This window comes from Scardinius erythrophthalmus (genome assembly GCF_964197995.2).
Source record: "Scardinius erythrophthalmus genome assembly, chromosome: 1".
Classification (NCBI taxonomy): domain Eukaryota; kingdom Metazoa; phylum Chordata; class Actinopteri; order Cypriniformes; family Leuciscidae; genus Scardinius; species Scardinius erythrophthalmus.
The window spans coordinates 36709336-36714554 of NC_138221.1; positions in this window are offsets into that span (position 1 = coordinate 36709336).

The window sequence follows — 5219 nt, forward strand, 5'->3', positions numbered from 1 at the left end:
TCTAGTATTTTTATATAATTTCTGACACTGTGTTAATGGGTGTCATTAATCACAACTTCATGCCATCTCTCATGTGAGTTGATCACAGCCACTAAAACTGTCATTATCACACTCGCTGCTTATTTCAGAAAAAAAAATCCAGTGTTGCACATATGCCCCATTTCTGTTTTTTTTTTTTTTTTTTTTTTTTTACGCAGCCGCTGGCATAGTGAAACAGCAACATGATAATGAGTGTAGCACCAATGCTTGCGGAGGAGCAGCAGGGAGTTACCAAACATCTGCTGTAACAAAGTCCTGTCATTATAGACAAATGGGACATTAAAAGAGATTCCTGTGAAAATCATCAAGGAAGTAAGATTTTTCAATGTTCAGCTTACCTGATGGATACATTTCAGGTTCCTGTTAAAAAAAACTGTATGGAAATTATATTTCTGGGATCGCTGCATTTATCTTGATTCTGTTTTTTTCCAAAAAGCCATGTTTTTCTCACAAATGTACTGACAATATAGTGGATTTTTGATTATTGAGCACTTGATTGGGAGAGACAAAAGTCATTCAGTATAAATCTGGCAATGTGTAATTCTTAGTCATTCATAACCCAAAGTTATGTTGCTCAATTGCCCTCATCTCAGATGGTGTTGTCATACATTTAAATATTATGCAAAGCTCAGTGCATGACCTGTTCATGCCGAAGACTACTCTTTAATTTAACTGGATACTCATTTAGCAATTTAACTCTGTGGTATGCTATATGCTTATTAAACCACAGGACTCCAAGTCTCAGCTGAAAAAAAAAAGAGTGTTACTTGAATAGCAAGCAGTGATTAAATGAAACAGCCATTTGGATAATTTTAAGAAAACACAAATTACATTTGTGCTGTGACATTTAAAGTAAACCCTCAGGATACAAAAACTGAGATAAGTAAATCTCATTGGCCTCACATTTAGAATTTATTTTCAATTGATTACAAACATTCAGGCTATAATGAACTTAATTCACTTTGCAAGTTTACTTATTCCAGCAGCAGAATTTATTAGTAAAAAAACAAACAAAAAAAAAAAACAGAAATGTGGTTTACACGAATCTAGCTTGTTTGATAAGACAAATAATAGGGTGTCACTGTCCATTCAACATTGCTTTTAGATTCACATGGTTTTCGAATTCCCCCTTAGCCCAATCTTTTTGCCATGTCTCTGAACTATTTAACAACTTCGACAATCAATGCAGCCAATAAATCAATAAACACGGTCTTAATACACTTCCCTTGCAGTGTATCGGCCCCTCCCTCTGCTCACCTCTCTGGCTTGTTGTATGTTCTCAGTGCTGAGCTGGTGTGTTTTTTTGCTCGGGGGGAATGGCAGACCTGAGAGATAGTTACACAGAGCAATTGGTTCAATCAGAGTAAGGGCTGTGCTGCCCTTTTATACCCCCCTGACTGAACACTGAAGCCTGAAACACAATATCCCAGGTCACCCGTTCTGCTTTGAGCCTCAGCCGTGTATCTATCCCCCTGGTGCTCTGCTGAAAAGCGATCTGATTTCAACTTTCTCTCTTCCATGTAACACACCTCCATTCAACGACGGATCTGTGGATTAAGACAGGTGGGACCCGGCTGGCTGCTTTTTCTTTATCTTTCGTTCTTTTTTATGGTTTGTGCAAGCCAAACAGTGCTAACTTTAAATGATGGTTTCCCAAACACTATGTCCTAACCAGGCACAATGCGGTAAACTGTATCCGCTCGCTTTCTCACAGCAAGTGACATTTTGCTGAAGGAATTAGTCCTAAAACCTGGAAACGAGTTTTGGCCTTTTGGCTCCATCATTCTAAAGTCAATGGATGTTTTTGTTTTTGTTTGTTCTTTGCCTGAAACAAGTCTTTGTTTAACACGAGCTCAAGATATTTTCACATTTTATTCTATGAATATAAATAATAAATTAGTAAAAGGTGGTAAGTGTCTAAATGGGTCTACAGAGGTTGTCTGGCATTAAACATCATCACGCCAGAGAGATAAAATCATCTACTCACAAGTCTAATTTTACAGCCTCTTGCAAGCTATTACAACACAAGCTTTCCAACTTGTGGATTATAAACAAAAAAATGGAAAGAATCATTGGAAACTTAGTCGTTTTGATCTTGAAGTTGTGCGACCGTGGTTTTGTTCGGTTATAGTCTAGCTTTTTAGCTCTGGGGATTGTATTTAGATGTCAAAATTCATTAAAGTTGTGTTCATTTGTGAGGATTATCATGATGAACAAACCATGTAAGAATCATAAACTTTTGTTCGTCATAGAGCTTGTTTTCTGCAACAGTCCAAAAGCCAATGGATAAATCCAACTGACTTTTTGTTGAGGGAACCAAAGTGGTGCAAACTTCCGAGTTAGCCAACAAAAATATGTAATCCCCGCAGTTAGCCAACAAAAATATGTCATCCCCGCAGCATCAAATAATGCATCACGGTGCATATCAGTTTATATTTTTGAGGAAATGTGCTGGTTAGGACATGGTATAAACCATAGTTTCATGAGGAGAATTATTCACCAGAACGAGACTACAATCAACACACTGTGAAGAAAAAAAAAAATGAAGACATGAGTATTTGGTGTGAACATACTCAAGGTTTGAATAAGCTGCAGCAGTGAATGGATTCTTGCAGATATTTTGGAATGTACAGCTTCATGAATATTCTATGTATTTGCACACTGATTAAGAAAACATTGATCTAGAAAGAAAAAAAATCTGCTATGATGTAAATATCAGAAGTGTATAATGTACATATGCAGCTACAATTCTTTTACAAACAGAAAATAAAAGTGGAACGAGAGCCACAGAGGTCTCGGCCTCCTGTATGTGTGTGTGAGAGAACTGATGTGCCGCTGTAATGTGATGTACTGGCAATGCTTTTGCTGACTCAGTGAGCAAAAAGATAGAAACAAGAGCTTTGAAGGCTCAGAAGTGCAGTGAGAAAAGAAACCTGAACCTCTGAGAGTCCAGAGGAAAAAAGTTAAACTTGAAAGGAATTAAATTTCGATTATGTCACAGTCTTTCATTTCTGTGCTCTGACAAGAGATGTTTCTTCAGTGTCCTCTGAGATTATAAAAGAGGGATAATACAAATCCTACCCTCTTTTGGCACTGTTATTCTAGAGCTAAACCTGAGGTTTTACATTTAAATCAGTTTCTGATATTGTCAAATATCATACAGCAGGAGGGCTGTAGTGCTGGAGTCAAATATCCACTGTGTGAAAGCACTTGCAGGTAAACTTCTCATAGCATGAATCATTGAGCATACATATGTACTTTGCTTCTCTCTCGCTCTCTCTCTCTCCCTCTCTCCCTCTCTCTCTGAGAAATGATTTTATGTATTGTTTCTAAACTCATTGACAGAATGCTAAGGTGTTCTGGGTGGTTGCTTACTGACGAACATCAAAAGAGCACAACCCCAAGTCCTACAGTATATAATTTGGATTAGGATTGTTTCACATATTTTAAAGTGAACCTATTATGCCCTTTTTGAAAATCATTCTTGATTTTGTCTTTGGGGCCTACTAGAATCAACGAAAAATAATAATATAATATAATATAATATAATATAATATAATATAATATAATAATTTTATTTATTTATTTATTTATTTATTTATTTATTTATTTATTTATTTATTTATTTATCACATATTTAACATTGTTGTAGCACCTCTCTTCCCAGTCTGTCATTAACACTCTTATTAGTTCCTATGAAGCTCAATGTGCTCTGATTGGTCAGCTGGATCACTGTGTTATGATACCGCTTCTAGAATGTTTCGGAAATGTCACGACCCTTAACATAACCATGAATTTCAACACACTAACGCAACTCAGCCAGGCTTCACCCTTGAATGCATTGGACTGAAATTATATAAATGAGGAATACTGTGACATGAAAACTCAAGACTGCAATCTACGTTTGCAGACCTTGTTTGTGAATCAGAACCTGTATGGCCGAAGAAGCAGAAAAGATCTGAAGACAGAAGAGAGAGAAAAACATGCGCATATATTTGGAATGTTGTTGATTATCTTATAAACATAGGAGATTGTACTGACCTATACCAATAAATTACGTAGCTGGTTCATTGTGTGTTAGCTGGGATCGGTATGGCACACACTGTAATATAATTATTAATTGGTTTGAGCAGGGTAAACTTTAATTAAACAAATTAGTCCAATCAAATGAACTTTTATGAGTATATATATAACGTCTCGGTTACGAATGTAACCCTCGTTCCCTGAGTAGGGAACGGAGACGTTAAGTCAGTGATGACGAATGGGGTTTCGCTTAGAAAGCCTATCATCTTCGAGTATATAAAACGAGCCAATGGCAATGAAATGCCATGGGTCTTCAGAATTTGCATAGCGTAACTCCGCCCCTCCTCGTTGGTATATAAGGAAGTACGCCGGCAACATGCAGATATGTCTTCGCTGAGGAGCCGAGACTGAACTCAGGCGTTCCAGCGGTACAGCGGAAGAGGCAGGGAGACATAATGTCCCCTACTCAGGGAACGAGGGTTACATACATAACTGAGACATTCCCTTTCGTGGACACTATGAGTTACGTCAGTGATGACGAATGGGGTCCCCAGTCTAATCACACCACCTCGGTTGTCTTCCAGTGCCCTGAGTAAGTCTGAGCTCCCTGTCGTGAGACTGGCATGGACGAAGGACTCCTACTTAACACAGGAATACCAAGGTACACTGGGAAGCATATCTCAGTGGAAATATGCAATCATGCTCAGCCCGAAGGGGGGGACTTGGAATACACATATGACCCCGAGGTACTGCATATGGAGTATCCCTGGGGTGTCCAGTCGCAGGTGGAATATTTCAACCCCAGGGGTGGCAAGGTGGCTTGCCGAGGGAAAGACACATGGGACTCAGGGAGGCTTACGTTGGAAATACACATGTGGGGGTCACCCAGAGGGGGAACCATGCACATGGAGGCACCTAGCCAAGCGCGAAAGCTGCCGTTGACATAACTCTGGCGTTGACGTCGACAGTGCTGGAGGAGACTCAGGGCTTATTAGGCTCACCTGAGGAGAATATCGCACGTATCCCGTCCGTGGAGAGGAATGGCGAGAAAGCGAAGACACCTGAGCAGAATCTAGTACCGGCTGGTTGAAGCGAGTACATGAGAAGAAACTGGCTCCACTCTGAGATTTTAGAATCTCGCAAATGTGTTAGGTGTC